We start from the raw sequence: 13643 nt of genomic DNA, 5'->3' as shown, positions 1-13643 counted from the left end.
CTGGAAGGCGGGGGTTTATTATGTAACATGGATTTGATGTTAGGATTTGCACACTGAGTTTTCATTACTGGGCCGCATAAAAACCATAAGAGCTCAATGGAAAAGATTAAAAAACATTTTTTTTTTTTTTGCAAAGATAGACAAGTCAGGGAGTCTGACATATTCTCCACTCTCTGATTCTTAAGGACAAAGATAAGTGGAAAAGAAAGATTCTATTTTTATGCTTTGAAATCACTTACTTTAGGTCAGGAAAATAGCCAGTCTGGATGTTTAGTCCTGTCTATATAGACTGGACCAGATCTTTCTCCTTCTTCTTCTCCTTCTTCTCCTTCTCCTCCTCCTCCTCCTACTACTTCTTCTTCTTCTTCTTCTTTCTTTCTTTCTTTCTTTTTTTTTTTTTTTTTTTGCCTTTTTATTAACTGGTGGAGCTGACCAGGTAGGGAGACGGGGAGGTTGAAGGAGACGTACAATCCTGTGTGATCACAAAAAGATGAAGGAAATTGGACCTCCTACAGCAGAGGAAAAAGTAAACAGGTTTTCGTATCAAAGATACCTCAATTCAAATCTCATTTCCATTCCTTACTATCTGGGCTCTGAGCCTCAGCTTTCCTATCTGTCCAACGACCAGGAACTTGCTTAGCGTCATGTCAAAGAGAAACGTAGCTGAGAGTGCATCACAGATGGAACCCAGGGAAGGAGAAGTCATAAGTCTGCCCACTGTAGCACTTGTTCTGAGATTTGTTCAGAGTAACGGACAAAAGAAAAGCCAGATTAAGCATAAAGCACATTTTGTGATGTTCTTACACTTCCTCCTTTTGTATACCAAAAAGCTTTGAGGTATCTTAAAACAAAGGAAATGGATACAATAAAACAGGACATTGCCACAAAGCATCTAAAAGATTGGGAGAGTATATATTCTAATTACTTGGCTGAGATAGTTACTGAGTTTAAGGATGGAGTTTGGGGCTTCCCAATAACAAACCAAGAGTGGAAAAGAATGGATTAAATGATTATCATCTTATGAGAAAACACATGATCCTAAGAAAGAAAATGTTTCCTAGGCATTACATTCCCAATGGAATTCATCACAAGTCCCTGAGGCATTTATGACACTGCACCTAATATTTGTTGCATAGAGCGACATAGGGAACACCATCTCCACCATGATCCTCCTACAGTGTGTTCCAGGGCCTTTATTATCCTGACCCTTGAAGAAGGAAGCCATAGCAGGTAATAAATCATGGCAGAGTACTGGCTTGGACATAGGTTCAGAACCTGATTCGCTTTCTAATTGTGTGAACTTGTGAATTGCCTTGGATTCACCTCCTCTGCAAAAGGGAGTCATAACACCACCTCCACCTCCCATGGTGCTATTATGTGCACTGGAAGAGCAGACAAGTGTCTGACACCAGCTTGGAGGCTGACACAGAGGAAGTGTTTCATAAATTGGATCAGTTTTCAGGGTGCCTGGGTGGCTCAGTTGGTTGAGCATCTGACTCTTCATTTTGGCTCAGGTCATGATCTTAATGTTCTCAAGAGTCTCTCAGTTGTCTGCAGAATACAGTGCAGATTCCTTGGCAGACCTTCAGGACCCTTTCACCCTGGGACCTGCTATCCCCAGCCAGTCCTCTCCAACATACACTCTAGGCTCCAGGCATCCTAAACTATTGACCTGTCCAGGGATACACAATGCCTTTGCACAAGCTCCTCCCTCTACCTGGAGCATCCTTCTCCTCCCCTTCCTGTTTAGTTTGGCACACAAAGTCATCATTCTTTAAGATTGTTCAATTGGCCCTTTCTCTCAGGCCATCTATCGCTAGCCTGAGAGCTAGTGTCTTCTGTATCTCGATACCCTCGACGATGCTTTCACATTCTCCTGCAGTATTTTCTCTCTTTCTCTTACTGGATGATGTGCTCTTTGAGGCCAGAGACAGTGCCTATCAGGTCAGCATTTCCTTTAGTGTGAATTGTGAGCTAGTTAGTGTCTAGTGCTAATTGGTGCCTCCACTGTACCTGGTACGTACATGTGCCTGACTTCACCTTTGTAGCTGTAACCCCCCACATCCATCCGTGCAGTTGACTTTGAGCTCTTTGAAACAGGAACCTTTTCTACTTCATGTCAACATCTTAAGTGTGTATTGCCTGCCCATAGTGGGGGAATGAATAGTTTTTAAGAATGAATTAATACATTCTGGGTAAATGAGTAAGTGAGCATCTCAGGACCTAGTTATCACCCACCTACCCTTCAAATGAGAGGAGAGTGACATTTTAATCTATTTCCATTTCAGGTACATCCAATGAAATGTAATTCTTGGGAATTACATCTTAGGTGGAAATTAGCTTCTAATATGGCACATAAGGTAAAAATCAAGCAAATAAAACCTATCCTTGAGAATCTCTCAGGAAGTTACCTGAGTAGTAATTCTCAAGTCTGACCTCCTTGGTTTCTTTTCTGCATTGGCTAGGTTAATCGTCTTTAGTGGAACCCTAGAAATAAATAATTAGCTTGGGTTTCAGGGTCATGTCAATCAAAAATATGTATCACTAAACACTAGACTGAGTTGGGAGCCCACAAGGAGGACCTTGAAGGAGGATGTCATGAGAATATGGCCCGCTGGATGATGACTGGGTGGTGGCTGAGTCTTTGGGGCACAGGTGGTTAGAAAAGGCTCGTGCTGGAACATTAAGGTAGACACCAAGATGGGCAAAGACAGAAGCAGGCTAGGGGTCAAGGAACCAATGCAGGAAGAGAGCATGTGTTCTGAGATAAAGGATAGAGAAGTAAAGAAGCTGGATTGTAAACTGTAGGAGCAGGTTCCAAAGCAGAAGCCAGGGAGGCAGGAAGAGAGGTCCAGGTTCTAAAAGATGTCACTGTGACAACCAAAGAGGGTGCTCTAGGACCACAGGCTTGTGTAGCTGCAGTCACCCTCCATTCATGGGCTCCCCTCGCATGGCTCTTTGTGCTGCTGTGCCCTTGGCTCATACAAGGAGTGGTGATTTTCAGATTTTACAAAATATTTTAATTGCAAAAGTAAACTTCTGTTATACAATTCAGTCTTCAATATTGAAGCTTATAAAATAAAAATGAAGAGTTTCTCCTGTCTCCCTAATGCCTCCAGTCCTGCTTTCCAACGGTAACTAACCAGTGTTAACAGATTAGTGTGTGTGTGTGTGTGTGTGTGTGTACACATATATATACATATATATGTATGTACATATACATATATATCCTTCCATGTATATTTTAAGCACACATACTCAAACACACATTCACACAGTGTTTTCTTAATTATTAAAAAGTGCTATTGTTACCTACATTCTGTTATGTGTTATTTTTTTCTCACTCAGTGATATATTGTGGTGGAGTTTTGCATCCCTAAGTTTTGCACCTGATATTGCTCAAAGTGAAGTAAACCTATCAAGGTATCTGATGGTGGGAGGCTATTAAGACCAGATCTTGATATTCTAAGAAAGCTTCCCCACCCCATCCTACTCAGTTTGTTAGCCCCAGTGAACTAGAAATTAAAGATTTATGTTACTAATTATTATTTTTTAAATAAAATGTGAAGGGCAAAGCTTTGCTGGAAATATACACAGTAATTGTGTTTACTGATCGTCACCAGTCCCGAACAGCAATTCACGGTATAAAACTCAAGTAATTAGAACAATAAGCCCAGGTTAATTAAAATACTAGGTAACATTTGGGCAAGAATAAAATCCATTTTGGAGATTTTCCAGGCGCACATTCATTTTGTAGGCACTTAATTCACCCAGGGAGCTGGTGCTGACAAGGTAAGATGTTCGGTGCTAATCAGCACCAGTCCGCCTTTGATCACGCCCTGCACATTTCTCTTCTCTGGCTCCAGGACCAGCTTCAGAAAGCAGAGTCCAGCCTCTGGGTCCAGCACTGCTGTTGTTTACACCTAATCTTGGGTCCCATTCTTGTGTTATTACCGTCCATGCCACGTGCCTTAATGGTTACGGTCTGGCTAATTAAAGCAATTAATCAAGCCCCCAAGAAGTTTGGAAGCTATGCAAAGTTCCTTCTGCCTTTGCCCTGCATCCAGTGCTGGGAGCCTGGTTCCTTTGGAATGCTGTGGTCCCCATGCCTGTCAGAGGATCAAGCACTTTTGAATGGTTCCTCCTGCTGCCTGCAAGGGCTCAGATGAATTCTAATGGCAGAATTTCAAGGTCATCCCTCTAAAATGCTCTTCTGGGAAACCTCTGCCCCAGGTTGGGTAAGTGGGACCTCTGCCATTCTTCATTGACCATGCTGCATTTATCAATATCCTTTTATGTCTTGGAGCTCCAAGACATATTGAGGCAGACATGTTTTTCATTTTGTATTTTCAGAGCTTTGTCTAAGATCTGTGTACAGGGGTCGCCCCATAAGAATCCACACTCCCTAGTTTCTTTCCACCCAAAGATTTTTGGCTAAGGAGGATAATTTATTCAGCAGATATTTACAAGGACCCCTTTCAGGTTAAGTTCCAATATGGCCCACTGCTGTGGACACTGTGAGGAATCAGAAATGAATAAGACAGGGCTCTTGCACATGAAGAGTTTACAAACTAGTGGGGAGATAAAGCACATTCGTAAATGGCTGTAAGACATGAATCCATTATAGGATAGAAGGCCAAAGAAGGTGCCATGGACTTTCTAAACAAAGAAGATCCAAAAGGGCTTCATGGAGGATTTGGCATTTTGGCCAGTCTTTTGATTTTTACAAAACTGATTTGGATGCAGAGACCTGTGTGTGTGCATGTAAGTGGGCATGTGTGTGTGTGTGCGTGCGCACGTGCGAACGCGTGCCTATATACATAAACTTGTTAGTGGGGCAAGGAGAAGAGACTGAGATGCTTGGAGGAATAAAACTTAGAACACGAGCAAAGGCACTGCGTTGTATGTGTGCAGCCTTGTATTCACCACAGAGATCAAATATTGTTGGGACAGCAGCTAGCAGTCCCAGGAGGAGCCCTGGGTCAGGATAGACCCTCTGCAACACCATGGGGTGGGTGAATTTCAAGTTCAGCTTCCCTCGTTGCCTTCATCTTTCCCTTCGAAGGTCATGCCCCTCCTACCTTCTCATCTCCAGAGAGGATTTTTGGGCTTTCTGGCCTTCCTTAAAAATGCCCATTCTCAGAAAGAGTCAAAACTCTCTTTTCCTATGTAAAGGTGGATTCTAGACTATCTGTTATCACTTAGTCTGCTTTAGCCTGGAACTGACTTCAGCTATTACAGAACTGGGAGGGGGATTTTGTACCAGAACCAGGTGCCAATGTGCACTTGGCTTTCTTCTACTCCTAGGAACTGACTAAAGGAGTAGGTCTCCCTCCTTACTGCACTGTCTCATTTGGTCTACATTTCATGGTCACAAAACCAAACTGTATTCTAGGGGATAATTTTCCTCAGCTTCTGCTTCTGGTTTTCTTTCTCATTACTTTAATTAACAGAATAAATAAAGGTAGCAGGATGCCTTTCTAAGACTGAATTTGCTTTTATTTCCTTTCTCTGCTCTAGTGAGGGTCTCTGACTATGGGAGGAAGGTAAGCCAGTGTTGTGGCTCCTGGAGAGGGTTGTGCAGGGGCACCTGGACATCAACAGGGTAAGTTCCCATGTCTCAGGACGGTAGCAGGAGTGCCCCATTGAATGGGAAAGAGGACATAACAAGGCCCTTTTTGTTTCAAAGTGTTTTTTCTTAAGTTTGTTTATTTTGAGGGAGTTAGAGAAAGAGCATGAGCGGGAGAAGGGCACAGAGAGAGGGAGAGAGAGATCCCAAATAGGCTTCTCACTGTCAGCACTGAGCCTGATGTGGAGTTTTATCTCATGAACCATGAGATCATAACCTGAGCTGAAATCAAGAGCCAGATACTCAACCAACTGAGCCCGCAGGCACCCCTGTTTTGAAGTTCAAAAAGGAAAAAGATGTTCACTTTCATAGAGGAGCTGATCTTCAGGGAAGGAAAATGATTCTAGGTCTGAAAAGAATGGTCACCAGGAATAAATCTGGGCAACCATAAATCTGAAGAAAGTCTGTGGGAAGGACTGAAATGGCCGATTATTTAAGAAGTACAATTCGTGCATCCAGTAGGGATAGTTTTGGACATGCTCAGCACCGACAGAGTGGCTGTCCCTCTTTCAAGAGTCCACAATGTCCCACACTGGGGGGTTGAGGAGCAGCTGCCCAAGATTACCCGTTGGGCTAGAAGCGACCAGCCGATCACAATACAGAGCATCTCAGTGTGTACAGGGAAGAGTCTGGGTTTGTCCTGTGTTAATGAGGGATATAGACCATCCCCTTTTCTGGTCTATGTAAATGCTAAGGACTTGGAAAAATTATACAGGGGGAGAAGTTGAAAACAAGAAAACAGACTCAGAATCCTCAAGCATAATAATCATCTGTGACTTGGGATGTGGGTCTGGGGCTTTCATGAAGCAGTAAAAAGCAGAAGTGGTAGGGACAGAGTCACAACACCTGCCCCAGCCTGGTGTCTGTGAAAGTGTCATGATAAAATCAGAAGCCGGACATCTTCCAAACAGATCTTACCATCTAAAATGGGTTCTTTATAAAATTCTCTCATAAATCTTGAGTCACACTTCTTTCAAAGGAGGAGCTCTGTGGCTGTATTTTTTTTTTTTTTTGTAAATGTGATTTTGTTGAACCATTCATTATTTCAACCGGTGGGTTTAGAGCAGCCAAATCTTTCAAGCTTTAAAAGGTCTAAATTTTTATTGGGATGGCTCTTGGTGAATCATTGTTATAGTCCTAGAGATGGTGCAGGTAGTAAGGGTTTTCTTACAGCCTCAGCCCACCCTCTCACCTTACAGACAGAGAACCTGAGATGGAGGGAAGGTGAGGTAATTGCCTGGAGTCAGGCAGCCAGTGAGACAGGGCTGCAGCGGGCGTGAGGGCAGTGTGGAGCAGAGATGACAATACTCTGCTGGAGGGTTTTCTCGTAGCAAGCACATCGTCGTGGTGGCTCATTCTGGGTTTAGAGTTGGCTGGATTCCACTTGCTTTCCCATTTGCTTTCCCATTTGGTTTGGAAACGTGAAGTCATGATGTGTCTGTTCTCTGTTTGAGTTCCAAATATCCATTTTCTTTCTCCTCTCTCTTCCTGGTGATGCGTCTTTCATGACCACTAAAGGCTCGCTCCTCTGAAAATCCTTTCCTGTCACCCCCAAGAGAGTGTGTGGCTCTCTGTACCCAGTGCACTCTTGTATCTGTCTTGCTCATGGATGTCATGTCGTCGTTACTCTACCTTGAATTCATGATAGGCAGGGCCAGTGGTTATATTTCTGTGTCTCAGCATCTAGCACATAGTAGGCAGAGGTAAATAATAGTTGAATGAATACATGTGCCACTGTGTCTTTGGGCCTAAGTGTAATATTTTATATTTAATAAATGCATAGTCAATTTCTGTTAAAGAGTTGCAAAAACTTAGTTTTGTACATTCTCACCATGTCAGACATGGAGGCAGATGTTTTATAAATGTGGAACCTGAGGCCCAGAAAGGGAGTTAACTTACCTAAGGATGCACAGCACTTCCATATCAGAATTCAAACTTGAAAACAGAGCCTCTGTGGAAACACAAAGCCCTGCTTATTATTTCTGTGCCACCATTTGAAATATTTATTATTTAGTTGCATTAAAATGTATCTTCTTATATTCCTTTGAGCCTGAAGAAAGATTAAGGATTATGTTTATTATTAAGATTTTGTGTCTCCTAACAGAAATAATTTTGGTTCTTGCTGGAAGTTAGGATCAGAAATGGCTAGTTCCCAGTCTTCGAGGAAAGCAGCTCATAATTACTTTCTATCAAACTTTTGGTAGAAATAATCTCCTCTTACGTGGGGACAAGATGTTTACTAAACTTTCATTACACATTTTCTTCTCACTGAGTTTACAGTCCCCTTGATGAGAAGCATGATGCCAGCTTAACTAGAGCATTGCAAATGTGCTGTTCTCCAAGTTATCTGCACATCGTGGGTACCACGGTTTGGACCAGACACCTCGCAATGTTGCAAGTTAGGTAATAGCAGGAATAATGGTGTCAGTATTGGGTCTCAGTCTGCCCCATATGTTATGGCTTCCCTGTTAGCTGTCTGGAGCCCATGAAGGACCACCATGGATCCATGATCTGCTTTCTACCTCTAGAGAATGACATGTGACAGAGGAGGGACAGGCCCAGAATGAGCCAAGAGCAGGGCCCCTCTCTTGTGAATCTGCTCCTGAGGGCTTGGGGGTGGAGGAGGTAGGTTGGGCTTTATTTCCATCACTGCAACTCTGGCTCCTGAACTTCAGATCTTGGGAGATCAGAGCCTGAGCCAGGCTGAAAGTGGGGCAAAGTCAGCTCTGTGCGTGGGTGAGAAGTGAGTCTGAATCACCTCACTCTCCCTCCTGAGTAACAGGAGAAGAGGTAGCAGGAAGTAAGATCCAAATGTTGCCAAACTCCAGCCAGAGAGTCTTGTCCGCCCAGCCCTGCCCTTGTGGTTTTCAAGAAGAGTCTTTCCCTTAAGCAACTGGAGCTGTTGGTTTGCAGTTCATGCCAATTCATTGCCTCTATTACGTGCCTAATGTGTGCCTAATTAATCCACAGGGGCAATGCAAGAGAAGTAGAGGTCTTGGACCCTGCCTTCCATAGACTTACAATCTAGTAGAAAGTTTCATTCATTCATTCATTCATTCATTCAACATTTTCTGAAAGCCTACCTCATGCTCTATACAGTATTAAGTACTGAAGGTAGTGATGGTTAAGACACAGCTCCTCCCCTGAAGCATGCCATGGTCTGATAGACTGATGGGGGAGACAGGTGCCTAAAGAATGAGTGATAAGAGCTGGAAAAACCATCCAGTGGGGCAGAAGCAAAAAGGAGGGGTACCTCGCCCAGCCCAGGCTCAAGTTAGAGGAGGTGATACTTGAATAGCATCATGAAAGATGAGCAAGAGTTAGCAAGTGAGGAAATAAAATTATGTGTGTAACCGTGCAATTTTAGGAGTCAGAATCATCTATTAGCATGTAGGGGATAGTTTAATGATTCATGAGAATAAAGGACTAAAGCATTTGAAACTGTAACTATCTCTGGATATACCCACAAATAACCAGAGAATAATTTAAAAAAGGAAAATATAACAAAAAAAAAATAACAACTCTCATGCTGCTGGTAGGAGTGTAAATCGGTACAACTGTTTTTGGAAAACTGGCAGTATTTGCTAACGCTTAACATATGGCTACCCTATGACATAGTCATTTTACTCTCAGGTATATATACCCAACAGAAATGCATGCACGTGTTTACCAAAAGTCATGCATAAGAAGATTCACAGTGGCACTATTCCTAACAGCCACAGCCTGGAAAATGTCACAGTGACCATGAGTGTAGAATGGATACATAAATTGTGCTCTATCCATAGAGTAGAGCACCGTGCCAGAGTGAGAATGAATGGCCCACAACTATTGCAACAATACAGACAAGTCTTATACAGAAGTATACTCCACATGACCTATTCTTATAAAAAAGTACAAAAATAGGCAAACTCATCTATGCTGGTAGCAGTGAGGGTAGTGGTTATGCTTGGTGGGAGTAGGAAACAAGAGCCAAACATGGAGGTGGATGCTTCATTGGGGTCAATGATGTTCTAATTCTTGACTTGGGCATTGATCATGCAGAGGCGCCTGCTTTGTGAGAGCTCAGCTAGCTGTACGTTCACGAGAGTGCATGCCTTTTGTGTGCATCAAGTTTCAATAAAGAGTTGCAAGCCACCTGTAATACCGGGAGGGACTGCAGGTCAGAGGCTGACTTGTAAGGGCTGCAGGAAGGTGGAGTTCAGAAAAGGTCCACGGTGAATTGGGTCCTTCTGGGTGGCTCTTCTCTCAGAGGAGGCTTGGTGTCTTTGTGTTATTAAATCAAGCACTTCATTTTCCCTCAAAGGAGGTCTCTTCTCCATTTAGCTTTTGCAACAGAAATTACAGATATTTCAGGAAAAGGGCTGTGAACAGAGGAAGGTTTTATTTTTCCATGGTCAAGTCTCTGTCTGTTACCAGTGGGTGGCTTGACTCTCCATCCCTCAATGTACACATCAGGAAAATGGAGTAACAATCTGGGACTGTTGCTCTGAGGGCTGTTGCTGATTCATTTCTCGCTCCAGCAAGATGAATAATGTGGAGGGACCATACAAATTCTAGGGATCATTGTATTCTGATGCAGGGGGCGTGGTGGCCAGGGGTGGCCTGATCTGCTTGAAGATGGACAGAACCAGGATGCCAAGCTGTGTGCCTGCTATCTTTCTAGGAAGCTCTCATCTCGGCATTTTACCTCATCCCCTGACACTTGGCCAGCCCACTGAGCCCACCCTTGTGGTCTCTTCCTCCCATGAAGACAGAAGCCTTGGGATCTGGCAGTGCTCTCAACAGCACATGGGCTGTTTCTCTTTCTATCCTAGAGAAGAAAGCCAGAACAGAGGCATGTGAGGCTGATGCTAATTGTTCTCTCAGGCTCCTGGCATGCCTACTGCCCTCCTCACTCTGGATGCCAGGATTGTCACAAGAAAACTACCCTGGAAAGCAACGTGATGTAACCTACCATTGTCCCGGATAGCCCAGGATCCCAACTTGGCCTAGAGTCATAGAGGAGGGAGAGGAGAGAGAACAATGGGCTGAATGTAGACTTCATTTCACCTCTGGGCTTGATGCTTTCTTCTGACAACTTTTTCAGCATTGGGCAGCTACCTATGGAGTACCTACCAGGGCCTGGGCACTGGAGATGCTACAGCAAACAAACAAACAAAACTAGACCCTGATGCCATGGAGCTCACATTCCAGTAGGGAAAATAGCTATTAAACAGATGTTCACACATATGATTAAAAAATGGCTGTGTGATAAATATTGGGAGAAAGAGAACAAGGACATCTGAGGGCATATAATAAGGTGACCTAGACTGATCTGGGGTAGTGAGCAATGGCTCTGCAGAGGACATGACTTTGAAGCCAGCCCTGAAGGCTAAACAAGAGTTACCAGGTGAAGAACATGCAAAGAAATGTTCTAGACAGAGGGAATACCTTGTACAGAGTTGTTAAGGCAGGAAGAAGAATGGCATTCAGAGGAGAAAGAGAAGGTGAAGGTGACTGAAGTGTGGTGCCTGAGAACAGAGATCAGCCCAAGAGCCAGCTGTAGAGGCAGCCAACACTCAGACCACAGAAGGCCTCGTGGATTGTGGAAAGAATTTAGAAACTGACTTAAGAGTAATAGCTGGCTATTGAAGTGTCTTAAGCAAAATAATGGTATGTATATATTTGTGTTTTTATTATATTTATTTATAGATTTAGTTAGTTAGTTATTGAATGTTTTATTTAGTTTTTGAGAGTGCAAGTGGGGGAGGGGCAGAGAGAGAAGGGGACAGAGGATCTGAAGCAGGCTCTGCACTGACAGCAGAGAGCCCTATGTGGGGTTCAAACTCACAAACCGCGAGATCATGACCTGAGCTGAAGTGGGATGCTCAACTGACTGAGCCACCCAGATTCCCCTAATTGTGTTTTAAAAAGATTACTCTGGCTTGTGGGTGGGCAGTGGATAGGTGAGAGACAAAAAGGTCCAAGCAAGATCAGTAGGGGGTCATGGCTTTATCCAGGCAGAGAATATAGTGGATTGGATTAGAGGGATAGAGGCCGTGACAGCAAGCAGTGGAGAGATTGGAGCTATAATTTGGTGACAAAATGGCTAAGATTTGACCGTGGAAGGGACGGGTTAGGGAAACGGAGGTGTTTATTATGTCTGTGCAACTGCATGGGGATGGCTGACATGGGGGAAATGAGGAAAGCAGAAATGTAGAGAAAATTCTAAATTCTGTGTTTATCTTAATCCTTGAAGGGGCTTTCTCTCAGTAGATAAGAAAATTGAGATCCAGAGTGGTCAAGACACTCAGCCATGGTCACAGAGCAACAAATCATACCATCCCAGTACTTTGTAGCCAGTTTCAGGGGGCTCGTGTCTGTTAGACATCACACTCCTGCAGCCCATCACAATTTACAGAGCAATTTCAAATACATCATCCCATTTTTTTATTTCTACCAGGGCAGCCCTATAGGGTAGATGAAGCACGTATCATTATACCATTTTTATGGGCAAGGAAATTGAGGGCATTTACTTGAGCAATGTGTTGGAGCTGTAACTGGTGTGGACTGGATTGGAACTCGGTGTCTATGACTCCCAGAGCCTGCTTTTCCCACCATCATCCCTCACTGCTGAGTTCACAAATGCTGGAGTCAGATCAATTGCTTGGTGGACTAATATTGGGCAATTTTATTTAACCTCTCTGCCCCTTAACTTCCTCCCCTATAAAATGGAGAAAATAATATGTCTCTCGGGCTTGTCACGAGTGTTCCATGAACAAATTGTGTGTAACACATTGAGTGCAGTGCCTTACACAAAGTCTGCAGTCAGTTCTCATTCGACAGGAAGCTGCTACCGAGTGTGCACTTCTTGGCCCAAGCACCTTCTTTCCCTTGAGGAAAAGCAGCAGCTCCCATAGCTGGGGAAGCCTGGAGACTGCTGACCAGCTTTCCCCCAAGGGGCCTCCCACCTGTCTCTATCAACCTCCCAGAAGGACTTCAAGTTTCCATTCTTCCTGCTGGCTCCCACCGCCACAGACAGCCCATTGCAGAGTCTTGAGAATTCTTCCTCAAGGACTTTTTTCTCTTTGTTCTTTTCTTCCCCATCCTTTGTGCCACTCCGATTCAGACCCCGTTTCCTTTTGCCTGATCCTCCCACAAGAGCCTTCAACTCCTCTCCCAAGTGCCTGTCCAGTGTGGCTTGTAATCTCCTGTGTTTTCTCATTGTATACACAACATCATTATACACCTTCATCGAAAAACCGGGCATCTCTGCAGTCTCCTGACAATCTCTTTCGAACTCATTTCTCAGTGTTATTCAACAGGGATGCTTGTCTCCAACCAAAAAATCCAACCACCATCTCCCAGTGTGTTACTCATAATCTTCTCACCACATTTCTGGTCACGCTATCCCTCACACCCAAAAAATTCACCTCTGTCCTTTCTATCTTCTCCTCCCACCCTTTTTAAATAAAATTTTTTAAAAAGTTTGTTTATTTATATATTTTGAGAAAGAATACTCAAGCTGGGGAGAGACAGAGAGAGAGGGAGAGAGAGAATTCTGACAAGGCTTCATGCTGTCAGTGCAGAGCCTGATGCGGGGCTCCATCTCAGGAACCATGAGATCATGACCTGAGCCCAAATCAAGAGTCAGATGCTTAACTGACTGAGCCACCAAGGTGTTCCTCCCCTTGCGGCCCCACTAAAGTCTCACCTCCTTTGCAAAGCTGCCCCTGATATTCTAGGCTAGAAATCTCTTCCACTGATCCACAAGGTGCTGATGGCATTTTCTAGACTTGGTGAGCTGCATCCATGATGCCCAGCACAGCACCCAACACACAGTATGGTACCCATCCACCACCTGCTCCTATGATTGAGCCACCCACTCTTCAGTAGGCACACATGATCTTTGCTTTCTCCCTGTCCTATCCTTTAGAGAACTCATACATTGATCTCCCTTGGGATTCCTTCTCAATCACTCTATTTGGCTCCTTGTTCTCCCCTCCCCATGGAGCAGGAAGAATCAGGCCAAAGA

The sequence above is a fragment of the Hyaena hyaena genome, unplaced genomic scaffold, assembly GCF_003009895.1.
Source record: "Hyaena hyaena isolate Hyena2069 unplaced genomic scaffold, ASM300989v1 scaffold_10, whole genome shotgun sequence".
NCBI lineage: Eukaryota > Metazoa > Chordata > Mammalia > Carnivora > Hyaenidae > Hyaena > Hyaena hyaena.
The sequence above is the reverse complement of the archived record's forward strand: the minus strand, read 5'-3'. Positions refer to the sequence as shown.